Genomic DNA, 15,560 nt, shown 5'->3' on the forward strand with positions numbered 1-15,560 from the left:
GTATTGGCTTGTAAGCTTCTATTGCAGCCTCAGATTTTCGCACACCAACAAAATGATGATTAATTGCTGGTATTGGAGTGAATATTCACGCGTGTTGGCTGTTTGCTCTTGTAGCTGTAAGCATATACATATATCTATTAAATACACATACATATGTACATTAAAGCTCTCGTATTTAGACAACGTAGAGCTGAGAGCAATGCTGAAATTCGCGATAAGCGTTAATATTCCAAATTAGATGTACTCAAATTTATAAAGAGAGGGAATCCATCTAGTATCATCTCGAACTAAAGGGTAAACGTTTTATCTCTAACTGGCCAGATTAGCAAATCCTTACCTAGTCACATAGGAGTTCATTTATGGCCTGGAAGTCAAATCGAACAGAACCCGTAAATTTGTTTCATCAAATGAGAAGGTGACTTTTTAAATTAAATTTCATGGATTTCTTGATTCTGAAAATTAGTTTTTTTATAAGATTATTTCTTGGTCTAGAATGGTTTCAAAATGATAAATGCGTTTTGTGAACAAAAATTTAATTTTCCTTTTAATAATAAGGAGATTGCAAAAAGCACTGGTTATAAGGCTTTGTTTACCAATTTTTTTTTTTGTCTTAAACCCAACTTTACTATATGTAACCATTAGGCCGGGTCGATTTGTGGGGAGGCAAAAAAATCGCCCATTGCTCTGTGAAAATCATATTCTAGGGATCAAAATAAGAAACTTTGCCGAAGGAACTATTCCTCTAAAACGAATTCTGACGTCCCCCAATTTGGGTCGAACTTTTTAATTTCTTTTCTCATGTAAAGGCCAAAAATGGTGATATTTTGAAATGATTGTATGGAGAACGCCCCAGGGAAGTTCCAGGGGGTGTGACACTGGCATGGGTGGATCGGCCGTCCAAAGTTAGTGGGGGTCGATCATACATTTTGACTCGATTGGAGCACTCTAAATGGGTCAAAGTGGGATTTTTCGTTCGACCCGCCCTAGTAACCATAGATTTTTAACTGAGAAAATTTAATCAAAAATATTTACTTTGTACAGTAATGAGGCAGATATTCATGTCTCTAAATCCCAATACCCACCTTCAGATTATCAGGAATAAGCCATTGGGACTTATACTCGTAAGATTAGCTAAAGATATATTTCTTCGTCCTCCAGCCGGCATTCGCTCTCTGTAAATAAACCCATCTAGCGCCGATGCGAACGCAGCCGATTGTTCCTGAAGAGGTTACTAGCGAAAAATCTTAAGTCAGCACTACACACCCAGCAGCCAGTAAACATAATTTCTAATAAAAAAGAACCATTTCTTCACAAACCTTGACTTGCCTTGTCCCTTTCAATGTACAAAGCTCTGAGTATACCCGCTTTAGTAGTCTCCAAATCTAGACTAACAGCCCAATTCTGTGCATTTGATAAATTCTCCATCTTTCTTATTTGTCAAGATTTACTATTTATCAAGGTTTTGGTATTCTGTGTCAAAAATAAAAAGCTCTTTACTTCATAATTTATCAAGATTCTAAATGCTCTTGACAAATATCATCAAACTTATGTTTTACTCTTTGATTATTGTGGTACACAGTTTTGTTAAGTATTTAGTTTCTAAAAATGGATGAAAATGTTTTATTTTTACTTTTGTTGTTAGCGGAAGATGAAAATTGTGAAAATAAGCATTATTCATTCATTATTCAAGGGGTAAGGCGTAGTCAGAGGGCCGAAAAAATGATGATTTTCAATAATTTTTTTGCTAGTTAATTGCTTTATTTCACAAAACGAAAAAAATAGCATTAATACATCATGTTTTGACTTGACAGCAAAATTAAAAAGAGATTAATAATTTCAAATGTTATCTCTGTTTGTGTGAATATTGAATATTTATACGCAATTATGCTGTTAATAAGGACATCACTCGAAAAAGCATATATCCAGCTAATAAATAAAAATATTTGTTTACTTCTCGCCAGGAAGCGTAAAGCACAGTAATGTCTTTTGCAAAATGTATAGCTAAATATTCCTGAAATTTTAAATAAATTATTTTGAAAAAAATATATACTAAGGTTATTTCTATGAAGCAATACATACCTCAACTTCTTTTTTGCTGCTTTATAAAAATGTAAAATAAAAATAGTTGAGCTTTCTTCCTATAAAATAAAGTATACGCAATGGATGCCCCTTTTCACGGTTTCGCTTTGAAACTTGAACGTCCTTCAAAAAATGACATTGCTGGGAAAATGAAAATCTCGTCACGCACATTTTCCATATAAAATCCGTAGTTTTGCGTGGATATTAATTTTTTTTCTGGACAACAAAAAAAGTTAACTTTTGTCGCCCAATGCACATAGAAGAATTTGGTTTTTTACTGACAAAAAGTTTTCAAATCTGAATCTAGAACTCGTTCTCTAGCATTAATTTGGAGGATGCGTTTATTTATTTAACTTGGGGCTTCTGGGCTCACACCTAGTTTTTTTTTTGTTTTCCAAACTAATTTTAATTATTTCCTTAAGCAATCATAGTTCATTCTACAATAAAGATCATATTAATCAAAGTTTGAAACTTTGTACAAGATTTCCAAAAATTCGAGAAAATTTCGTCAAAATGTAAAACTTTTAGGTATTCAGTTTAACAGCTAATTAAATTTTGGTATTAAAATAGCAAGTTTGAAGTGATTCAAAATTTTTTTTAACTTCTGATAGTTTTACATCCTGGCGGGTTGGCGCATTAGCTTCATACAAACGAATTTTTTTATAGAGAAAAAAACACCAAAAAAGCGTCAAAAAAATTGTCACATATCAACAAAAATTTTCAGCCAAGCAGGCATTTTACTGTAATAAATTTAATCCACTGTAAAACTGTTTATTCAAATTTTTTTTAAAAAGTATCAACATTTTTGGTGGAAACTGGATGAATGTTTAAAAATTTTACACAAAGTTTAAAACTTAGATTTATCTAGTTTTCGTTATGTTTGCGCAATCTAAAAACTTTTCGAAAGAGTGTTTCAGGTCATTGACCGGACTCTGGAATGTCCTTCAGAATGTCGGTACTAGCCTTTTGGATGGCTTCTACAGGCGCAGGCGAATACGGTGAGTGATGAATGGTCAAAATGCGTTTTCTAATAAAAAATGAGTCACAAAAGTGGATCGATGAGATGGTGCACTATCATGCAATAAGCGCCAGTTTCCTCCTTCGCGGTATTTAGGGCGAGTTCGGTGAATCCGATGCAACAAAGGCTTCGATACATCAAGATAGGAAATCGCATTGACGGTATGTGCCCTTGGCTCGACGTCCTTGTGGACAATTCCCTTTGAATCGTTAAAACAAATGTGCATCGACTTGATTTTTGACTTCTCCAAATGCGATTTTTTGGGTGGTAGCTCGTCTGGGGCCTGCCATTCGGCACTTTGTCGCTTAGTTTCAGGTTCACGTAGGAAGCACTACGTTTTATTACCAGTTACATTCTTGTAAAGGAAGTTCTCGTCTTTTCTCGCCTCTTTAATGAGGTATTTTGAATGTTGAGTTCTGAGCAATTTTTGGTCCTTGTGCGGAATGAAAAGTGCACAGATCTTTCGTAAGTTCAAATGATCAGTTAAAATGCGATAAATTGATGTTTTGGAGATATATGTATATACAATTCCGATTCTATAAGTTTGAATTTACTGGCACTTTAGACACTATAATTTCGCTTCCACTAAACCGAATCTTACCAAGCTTTCCTTGGAAGTCAGCTAGGGTTGGAACTTCCAACGCACTAACTCATCAAAAACAAGACGCCAGTCTTTTTTATTTTGGACCTCACCTTGTAGAATGGAATACATTTTTATAAAAAAGTATATAAAATAAATTTAAAAACATTATAGTCAAAACTTAACCTTTTCATTATGTCACTCACTTTTTTTCTTTTATGGAGGTTGAAATCAAAATGTCAGAAACATCTCAAAGGTGCCGTCACACCAATGGCCATGGCAAATCTCTTAGTTTATTTTTGCTATGAAAAACCTCCTCATAGAAAATCATCTGCCGTTCGGAGGTGGCATACAATTTTATGGCCCTTCAATTTTGGAAGAACTTCAAGGCGCCCATATTTCGGGCCGAGGTGCAAAATCGTTCGGCTTATTTTTAGTTACTCTACACTTGCCACAAATTTCGAGTTAACTTTTTCTAAAGGACAGACAGAATTGTGTAAAGTGCTTTACAACAGGCACTGGATTCACTACTTGCACCGCATATGCTTCTCGCCAGTGTATTTTATTACCTGAGCTGTTAGAATATAGCAGAAACTGAAATTGTTAAATTTAGTTGATTCCGAGTTAAGAAATTGCTCGATATTAATGTCATTAAAATCGACATTATGGTTAAGAAGCAAATTTAATATTTCAATTGCATGTATTTAATTTGCAATATTGCAATTTAATCTTCTTACAAGCAAATAAATCCGCTGGTTATCCGGTTTAGTTGTCACCCAATTAAAAGTCTCTTGCTTTGCCGCCGGCGCTATGCAGGTGAAAATGATTTCATCTATTTACATAATTTGCATAATTAATCTAATAAGTTATTCAGTTGCTCAGTTGCAGCTGCAACAACTACTCCAATAAATTAATAACATCTTTCATATACAAAATTGATTGTTTAGAAAAATGTCGCTTGTGATTTTCGGCAATTAATTTGTGTGCTGCATGAGCAAAGCGCAATTGATATTAGACATGCATGCATGACTCCCGGGAAGCTGTTTTAGAATGCATTTATAAGCGCTTATATATACATATATATTTTGCTATAAAATACTAACTAATTTGCCGTAACGCACAAAAAATTAATAGTTTTAATTAGAAAACAAAAAAATAAAATAAAATAAACATAGTCAACTGCAACATCGGTACGTAATCGAGCGTATAAATGTGCATGCCACATTCGTATCAACACCGTGAATAATTAATATTATTTTAGTCAGAATTGGTTTTCGCATGGTTAGTAAATATTTATACCTATTATGTAATATTATATCGATAAGTTAGTCACTTCGCTAAACAAACACAGAAAAGCGGCGAGTCAAAAGTTGCATGTATGTAGTTCGGCATGCTATTTACATTATAGATGTACACACATACGTTTGCACTAGGGTGGTCTAAAAGTACGCAGAATAAACAACTTTTTGGAAACTTTAGGCTCCCATGCGCCATAATTATAAAAAATGAAAGAAGAAGATTTTTTTTTTCAAAGTTCAAAGTTTTTTTGATGAAAACACAACTTTATTCTGAGAAAACGGTTACAAGTGAATCATTGAAAGTATTGCCTATCGCTGGCCACTACTTTTTCCCATCTTTCTGGTAGATCTCGTATACCGTCGCGGTAAAACTGTTCATTTTTTGAGGCTATCCACGGGTCAAGCCATTTTTTGATGTCTTCATATGAATGGAACTGCTGGTCAACTCGACCATGTGCCATCGATCGGAACAGGTGATAATCTCCAGATAATATGGTAGGATTTCCCATTTCAGTGTTTCCAGGTAGGTTTTAACGGGTTTGGCAAAGTGAGGCCGAGCGATGTCTTGCTGTAGAATCACTTTTTCATGCCTCTCCGCGTATTGCCGCCGCTTCTCGCGCAGTGCTCAGCTCAATCGCACCAATTTAAGTCGATACCGATCCCCAGTGATGATTTCGCTTGGTTTTAACATAATAAATAACAACAACTTGGTCCCTCCAAATACATAGCATAACCTTCGCAGCGTGAATCTTTGGCCGAGGTGACGCCGTAGAAGCATGACCGGTCAGTCCCCATGACTTTCTTTTCTTTAGACTGCAATATCGAATCCATTTTTCATCACCCGTCACGATGCGATGAAGAAATCCCTTCCTTTTTTGCCGCTGTTGCAGTTGTTCACAGGCGAAAAGATGACGTTCAACATCCCTTACTTTTAACTCATAAGGAACCCAACGGCCCTCATTTTGAATCATTCCCAAAGCATGCAATCGCTTGGAAATGAATTGGCGGGTAACTCCTAATACTAAAGCAAGAAGCTCTTCTTCGTTTGACACGGATCCTAATTGAGCAATGCATCCAATTCAACGCCTTCGAAGGTTGGCCTTCCTTCACGCGGATGCCGGACGGTCGTCAACATTAAAATCACCGTCTTTGAAGCGACGGAACCAGTCTCGGCACGTTGTTTCACTTAAAACAACATCTCCATAAACTTTTTGTAGCTTTCGATGCGCTTCAGCCGCCGTTTTTTTCGAGAGAAAGAGGAAAATCTGCACTTCCCGCAAATGACGATTATTTGGCACAAAATCAGACATTTTCACAAAACCAAAAGTATTTGATACCAAAATAAAATCACTAATGTGTCGAAGCAGTTTGCTTACCATATGTCTAAGGTTGGTTTATGACGTTTAGGTTATGTTAGAATCGACTAGCACACACTGCTGGCGGCATCTATTGACAAACAGCGGGAACTTAGTTGCGCACCTAATATTTTGAAATAATAAAAAAAGTTTATTGCGATCCTAAGTAAGTACGGAATAGTATTGGAGCAGTTTTTTTTTTTTTGTTTGTTTTTAATTAGGAAATAACAAAACTAATTTGTTTAAAGAACTATGTAATATTATCAATATTGAGTATGGGACTAAGTTTCCGTCCTCGTAAAAGAGGTGCCGCTGCTGATACAATATTTGTGCCCTCCTAGTAATTTACTGGTAGTGTGAAGGTGTATATGTCAGGTCTCGACCGCAGCAGTTAACAATCGTTTCAAGCGTAAATATCCCTTTTACCTGACGTCAAAAGTGTCTACGTTCGTATCGAAAAAACAGCATTTGCATTAAGTCATACTTCATTACTACTTTTTAAAGAAAAGTGAGCTAAAACGGGTCGTATATTGATCAATATTTACGGTCATCATGATCCATCAAAAACAACTTGTAAAGAGTGGTTTTGACGCTTCCAAAGTGGCGATTTCGACGTGAGTGATAAACATCGCGAAGGAACCGAAAAAAATCGAATATACTCAACTACAACAACTATTGGATGAAAACGCATGTCGAATCCTTGATGATATGTCTGAAGAGTTGGATGTTGATAGATCAACCGTCGGTAAACGTTTGCACGCGATGGGACTGGTCCAGATAGTAGGAAACTGACTGTCACATGAATTAAAGGAAAGGGATATCCAGAGACGTTTGGTGGCGTGTGAGATGATTCTTGAACGGCAGAAAAGAAAAGGTTTTCTGCATCGCATCGTCACTGGCGATGAAAAATGAATCTATTATGATAACCCTAAGTGTCGAAAAAGTTGAAGTCTGCTAGGTGAACCAGGTCCATCGACAGCGAAAACAAAATCATGCTTTCAAGATTATGTTGTGCATCTAGTGGAATCAGAAGGGTGTCATCTATTATGAACTCCTTCAGCCATCTGAAACCATCACTAATGCGTTTGAATCGAGCTCTCAAAGAAAAACGGCCGGAATGGGACGGTTGGCATGAATAACTGATTTTGCTGCATGGCAATGCCAGGCCACACGTTGCTAAATCGATCCAGAAATATTAAGAGGGACTTAATTGGGAATCTTGCCCCACCTGCCGTATTTCCCAGTTATTGCAGCTTCGGATTACCCTTTGTTCCGTTCAATGTAGTCAGCCCTTATTGGAGAGCGCTTCACTTCTTACGAAAGCGTCGCAAACTGGCTCAATGAATGGATCAAGTCAAAAGAACTTGAATTTTTCGTCAGATGAAATTGCATGGAGTAAAGTTGTAGCCTTCAATAATTTGTAACTTTGACTAAGAAAGGACGGAAAGTTATTCCCGTGCCCAATAGTAAATCAAATTTTAAAAATATGTATACACTAGAAACGCAACTTACGGAGAGAAGGCACTATTACAGATTATAAGCTGATGTAGAAGGCTGATATAGTAAAGGAGAAAGCATTCCACACACTTTAATTCTAGCTTTAATCCACCACTTTAATGATGATTTCTTCTGAAAATCGGTAAAGCATTTCTAAAATTAAATATGTTTAGTATTTTAAAGCTTATGCCTGCTGTTTTCCTGACATAAATTTCGTACCTCATTACAAAAGAGGTGTGTCTATAAGCTAAAATTCATTAAAACTAAGACAATTATTTTTCCAACTATAAAAAATTAAAAAAATATTCAACTGTTTAGATTACCTTTCTTAGACTTCATTTGCAAAAACTGTAGATCTTCTGATTGGGTGATAAATTTTGCGCTCTCTTGTTGATGACTAGAGGCATGCAATCGCGAGACTCAGACACATATGAAGATAAACAACAAGGTCGTACGTTCACAGTAAGATTCTCCTACAAGGACCTTTGCTGCTCAAAAACAGATCAGACCACCCAGTCCCCGACCTTAACTTCAAGAAAGGCTTTACGGTACGTTTTCCACCAAGAGCCGAATGGAGCAAAGGGAAGGTGATTGGAAGATACGATATCGAAATCTTTATCGATGGTTCTAAGATGAACTGTGGTGTGGGAGCTGGCTTCCATTCGGAGCCGCTCAACCTATCTCAATCAATTCGTCTTGCTGACTATGCCAGCGTATTCCAGGCAGAACTGTTGATGATCAGAGAAGCATGCAAATCTCTAAAACTCTACAAGGAAGTTGGTGCAAGAGTGCTATCTTCCAAACAGTCAACAGTTAAGGGATTAGACTCCAACTCCATTTCATCCAAACTATGTAGTCTTACGGTGTAGAGAGGAGCAGAAACCGCTTAGCCATTGGCTTGAAATCACTTTGATAGGGGTTCCCGGGCATCCATTGCTTCACACTATCTTGCTTTAGCCGAAAGAAGATGGAAGCAACTAACTACATGTATTACAACAAAAAACACATGGCCGTCATACAAAATCCGAAGGACGAATGATCTGTTAGGATGCCCCGGCCAAACATCTCACCCATCAATGGAACCCTTACAGGCCATTGGAAAGTAGGGAATCATGCAGCTAGACTCAACCTACCCTTCAAACTTATCTGCAGAAGCTGTCAAGCGAAAGGAGCGAAGGAAAGTCTTTTCTATGTACTGATGGTGAATGTCCAGGGCTAGCTAGATCACGACTCTGCTCCTTTGGTAAGCCTTTCTTGCAGCAAATTAATCATCGAGGCATCGAGATAAAGAATTTGCTGCTAAATTTGGACCTCACTAAATGGATCAGACTTAGAACAAATAAAAAAAAAAAATACCAGTCTAACGGTTAGACGCGATAGAACAGAAACCTTCCGTAAAACAAACTGAGAGAGAATAAGACGAAAGCAGCATTAGGAGCGGGATAATTATAGGTTCATTATAATATTGCTATAAAGTTCATATTTTATTTTCTTCATTTTATTATTTTTCATCCTCAATGTTTTCAATTTCAACAAATGATACGAGTGGCTTATGATAGATAAAATATGGTACAAATGCTTTGGTTTCGATGTTGTCAAAAAAAATACCCAAACGGACCGAAGAAACAGACTTACAAATTTCTTCCATTTTCGTCTACTAGTATTCATATAAAAATTTATGTCTCTTCCCACCAAAGCTAAATGTATTAGTATATTTCTTCTTGTATTTATTAAAGGCCGATATCCCGGCGGTACTGCAATACCGGGCCAACCCGTGGCAGAGGTGGAGCAAGCCCCTAAAACACTCCGCCCATTTCCAAAAATCAGTTTAACATTTGTTGTCCTCCGACGGAGGATCTTAGCCAAAAGGCCGAGAAGCGATAACCATACACAACCAACAAACTACCATGTCAATACATTTTCTAATAAACCTTTTGAGAATTACACGCTCACAAAAATTATTTATATCAATATATAATATAACGCTTCGTAACTAAATAACTTTTAGGCCACCGCCGACAGCATGCCGCGGTAGCCGAGAGACTAGCAATGTGAGCTTCCGATCCAAAATCCTTGGTTCGAATCACAAGAAAAAATAAAAGTTATTTAGTTCGTCACTACGTTTATATCAACATATAATATAACGCTTTGTAGCCAAGAGGGTCGCTTTTTCGTTTCACTTTTTCTCAAATCACTCCCAACGATTCTAAAGAAGTTTTCACTTCAAAAACAGAACCAAACAAACATCATTATACGAGAACGGTGGTAGTAAAACGGTGCTGGTCACTAATTAGGATTATTTCAGGCGAAATACTCAACCAGTTCAACAACAACAACAATAACAGAGACATGCTGGTAGTTGCTAGTGTAATATTATAATGAACTATGATGCTTCATAGCTTTTATATAAATTATATTTTTATAATGCCAATGAACTCTTTCTCGTATTTTTCGTCTTTCAAGCCTATTGTAGACTAAGAAATGGTAGTTATGCCAAATGAACGAGGCTACGATTGTAAAGAATTTATTTATTACTAGTATAATAATACATTATAATTTACAATAAACTGTAAGTCCTACAGAGACTATTAAAAGTCTGTTCGTAGGCTAGTAGCATTTATAATGACAATCTTACAAACTAAATATAACATTTAACAAAATAAGTTTTGTATGTAACATACGTAACATACATTTGACTTACTAACTAACTAACAACAAACTTACTTATATCTAGCGATTCTATGAAGAACATAAAATAATTTTCTTCTTTTTTTTTTTTATTTTACAATGAAATAGCGCGATATTAACAAATATCATAGGTGTAAATTAGTTTTTGTTAACCAGATTTTTATATCTTTTTTATTTTTGTCGTTAATTATAATAATATACATCATAGGCTTTTAACCTCTTTGGAAGCTGATTAAATATTTTAATGCTATGGTTTATGTAACATTTTGAACCAATACGTAATTTACATTTTATGTGCTCAATTTGTCTATTTCTAGTATTTATTATCCTTGATGTACTAATATATTTATTTATTTAATTATCTTTTATGTAAATCTTTTAATCCTTAAGACCACACATCTAACCAAACCTAAGGTTTAAAAACGTACCTTTCTTATAAAAAAGAAGTATTGTCTAGTTAACCTAAAATATTTATTAAGTTGTTTTTTTTTCTCCGTTGATGTTCAATTTTGTATTATTTCGAAATTATTGAAATACCGACCCTTACCCTTTAAATGAGCGATTTTTTTCTTTTTTGTTAAAAAATATATCTCGTTTATTTAAGAACCTATTTAATACCCTAATAAAAAAACATTTACATTTTTTAAGTATTATTTAGTTAAAAATTAAACTATATATTTGCAATAAAATTAAAATATTTTTAGTTGATTTGTAAAAAAATGCGACAAATTAGACTAGAAAATATTAGTATCAGTCTTTGCTTAACAAATATGCTCCAATTTTGGCCTGAAATCCCGTAACGCTCACACATAATATAGAAAAAATTCTTAGCTACTTCTGAGATCTGTTAGGCTCTGTTCCCGCTTTTAAAGAGCAATTCTTTGTACAAGAGCAGAGTGAAGGTATAACTACCAGTTTCCTTCTCATGAATAGCTCAACTGACTCAAGGAAAAGTTGTAAATAAGTAAGTTCTCTTCTCCCGATCTTATTAGCGCTCGTCAAACTGAAGTTACAGCGATCAAGGCCGGTGAATTAGCTCGAAATATAGCCTTGGCGCATTGGCTTATAGGCGAAGCGGCTCAGTTTACTGAGAAACAATATGAAATTTGTTTAATATTGGTTGCCGTTCAACCAAATTTTAAAACCTCGGCGTGCATTTCTGCCATGAAAAATGTTGCTTTAAAAAGTATCTACCACTGCAAGGTGGCTCAAAACTTGATTGCCTATCGTGTCAAAAATACAGTTTTCTTTCTCTATGCGCCGCAGAATACCCTAATTGACTTGTATGCAATTGCGCATAAATATACATATTATTGAGTAACGGTAAACACACAAGAATTTGCAAAATAAATGTTTTCTCTGCAATTTAAAAGTAGCATTCGTGCGCTTGTGTGCTTTTGTGTGCAAAATGTGACTACATTAAGCGGTCAAAGTTATGTACATCTGGATCCATGTGTATTACTATGTTTACCAAATCAACAGCATAATTGAACACTTATGTGCATGTACGTATTATTTATGTAATTTCAAATCACAGTTATACGATAAGGTGCTTAACAAAACAATGAGACCTCAAGTTAGTTGCAAGGCAGCGGTGTTAGGTTTTGCAATCAATGAAGCTGAAAATCATTGGAGTCAGATTCATTGCATAAAATATTTTTGGTGCAGCCTCTCAGTCACTTTTTTGAAATAAAGGCTGCAGAATAGTAGTAGAAAAAAAGGACGAAAGTTATCGTTTCAAACCGATAATCTATATAGAAGATATATAAAGATAATTAAAATGCGCAACTAATTAACTAATAAAATACAAAAAAAAATATTTTTTTAATGTTATTTAACACGTTTTTTTTTTTTAAATCAAAAAAGAGCACTTTTTTTCAATAATTAATTGTGTGTTAATTTTTTCATATTTTTATTCAAGAGTAGTCTATTATATGCGGGAAAGCCTTCTGAACCAGACAATATTTTTCCTTTGTATTTCAAGTGAAAACTACGACCGCAATCTTACACGCCGTTTTACTAGCGCGCAACGAGAAGCTGTGCGAGATCCCTCATATGTCCGCCATTTTGTTTTTTTATTTATGTTAAAAAATTGTTTATTACTCTTTAATCATGCCTTCAAATAAATTCAAAAGGTTTTCCCTGTGTGTAGCTTTTTTCGCCTCGAAAAAAATTGAGAAAAAACATCTTTTTTTGAAGCCACTATAACTCAATTGATTGAATGATATTAGGCAGCATTTATTTTATTTTATTTTATATGTGCCTGGAATACTTAAAAATTTATCTAAAAACTAGCAGCATGATTGCCAGAAAATGATTGCATTTAATGGATAAAAAAATTTGGTGACTTTTCAGTCATGACCAACAAAATGTATTTAGGGGTTACATTTGTACGTCTAGCAGCGCCAAAAATGCGCTACAAGAAAAACTGTTTTTAGAAGGCATAACAATAAAAATAAATATAAAAAAATTGTATGCTTTGTTTAAACCACGTGACTCAAAGTAAAATGAAAAAAAAGTTGCTCCACGGTCTGTATCATTTCTCCTTTAAATGTTGATGAATTAAAAAAAAAAAAATTCTTGCAGTTATAATCTGTCCAGCTGGATTTAAACCTCATCAAAAAATATTAAAAACTGTATGACTTATCATGCAGACCGTGCCGGAAAAAGTAGTTTCGAGAAAAACGAGTTTAAACTTTCAAGAGCATTTCGCGCGAGGCCAGCTGACTGAAACGAAGGACAGCTACCTGTGCGCATCCAACTCTCGTCGGGCAGTTACATTTTCTATCATAAATTTACTTTTATGGGGAAGTTTTACAATCGACTTGCACAGCGATACCACTTAAAACTAAGGTAGGTAGGTAGGTAGGGTGGTTGTCGCAAGACACACTTAGACCTTCAGCAGGTCCATTGTGATACCACTGGAGCTTATCCTTACTCTACGTGTTCCTTTTCAAACCATCCGGTTGCTTTAATAAACGAGCAGAGCTTCGTTAGTTTTAGATGGGCTATGTCCGCTACATCGGTTAGAAATGCTGTCTCGAGAGTGCGCAGCCTTCTCTTAGCTAGGCTTTCACACTCTCATAAAAGATGTCTGACTGTTTCCTCTTCTTCTGTATTAAGACAGCTTCTACAGAAATCGAAGTAAGGGAGTCCTAACCTTCTAGCGTGGCTGCCTATTAGGCAATGACCAGTTAAAACACCTATCATTTTTCTTATAGATTCTCTGTTGAATCGTAGCAAGATCTTCGATCGACCGCTGTTCCAGTTCGGCCATGTCTGTCTGCTTAGTTCGCATGTTGTGAGGTTTTGCCAGATTGTATTTACCTTTTTGATGGTTTCCCTGTCTATAAGTAATTTACAAGTGGCTATGGGCATGGGTATCAGCGCCTTATCCGGTTCGAGACCGAGCGTTGTACCGGTTCTTGCAAGTTCATCCGCCTTACAATTTCCTGCAATGTTTCTGTGGCCTGGTACCCAGATAAGGTGCACCTTGTAGCACTTAGATACGGCGGCATCTAGTAGTTTAAAACATTCTAGAACTGTTTTTGACGAGTGTGTTTTTGATTCCAGCGCTTTTATTGCTGCTTGACTGTCCGAGTAAATGAAGACTTCATTTGCGGATAATACTCTCGTTTTTATCTCTTTAAGTCCCTCTTTTATGGCAGTGACTTCCGCCTGAAATACACTGCAATGATCAGGCAAGCGAAATGATTGGCATACTCCGAGTTTGTCGGAGTAGACCCCTCCGCCTACTTGGTTGTCTAAAACTTAAAACTAAAGGCTGGTTAAGTTTCACGGGCCGGTATTGATTTTGAAAAAAATACAATTTTTTTTAAGAAATTATTGTCATTTCTCTATATTATTAAAATATTAGTGTGGCTCAAATGGCCGCAACCCTCCATCCGATGGTCCAAATTTTCGATGACGCTGAGGCATAATTGAGGTTCTATGCCGTTAATGTGCCGAATTATCTCATCCTTTAGCTCTTGAATTGTTGCTGGCTTATCGACGTACAGCTTTTGTTTTAAATAATCCCAAAGAAATAAGTCCAATGGTGTCAAATCACATGATCTTGGCGGCCAATTGACATCGCCGCGACATGAGATTATTCGACCATCAAACTTTTCGCGCAAAAGAGCTATTGTTTCGTTAGCTATGTGACAAGTGGCACCGTCCTGTTGAAACCACATATCGTCCACATCCATACCTTCCAATTCAGGCCATAAAAAGCTCGTTATCATCTCACGATAGCGAACACTATTCACAGGCCCAATGATGCCGCCGGCCCATAAAGCGCACCAAACAGTCACTCTTTGTGGGTGCATTGGTTTTCGGCAATCACTCTTGGATTATCATTCGCTCAAATGCGGCATTTCTGTTTATTGACGAATCTACTGAGGTGAAAATGTGCCTCATCACTGAAGATGATTTTCTTCACGAAGTGCCCGATATGCATTTTGATTTGAACGCCCGTTTTCATAATAAGCCTGAATAACTTTAACGCGTTGCTCGATTGTGTATTTTTCCATGGTTCAAATTGAGTTAGTGTGAAGTTAGTTAATAGTGAGTTAATAGTTAAAGTGAGTTAATAGTGAAATTGAAAAATGTCAAATGAAATGCAGAAAAAAACTAGACGTTTAGGTGTGATTCACATTCAACATCGGCCCTTGAAATTTAGCCACGATTTATAAAAGATAATAATCAGTAAAAAAATCGTTTTTTTTGCAAATTGTGAACGTAACCCCTTAAATTAAAAGAAAAGTACTTTATTCAATTGAAGTTGTTAGCTTATAGTCTTAGTTCTAGTACTATACAATATAGCAAATTTAAATTACACTTGCTGAGAACATCGCTTACCCTACAGAGCCAAAGTTGGAACCGTTATAAGGGGACATTTTTGAGAGCTTAATATGAAATGATAATACAAAACAGAAATCCATTCCAATAAGAATTTTTTATAACAATTTCATGGCATTTATTTTATATATTATTGGATACAATATCCGGCATATTTTCGCCATAGTTACGACTAATCCATTCGC

At 35.8% G+C, this 15,560-nt stretch overlaps 1 pseudogene; it reads right to left on the bottom strand.

The window, feature by feature from the left end:
* Nucleotides 1-9,554: 9,554 nt before the first annotated feature.
* On the bottom strand, nucleotides 9,555-9,709 carry LOC128865487 (U2 spliceosomal RNA; annotated as a pseudogene).
* Nucleotides 9,710-15,560: the final 5,851 nt, after the last annotated feature.

This window comes from Anastrepha ludens, chromosome 5 (genome assembly GCF_028408465.1).
Source record: "Anastrepha ludens isolate Willacy chromosome 5, idAnaLude1.1, whole genome shotgun sequence".
Classification (NCBI taxonomy): Eukaryota; Metazoa; Arthropoda; class Insecta; order Diptera; family Tephritidae; genus Anastrepha; species Anastrepha ludens.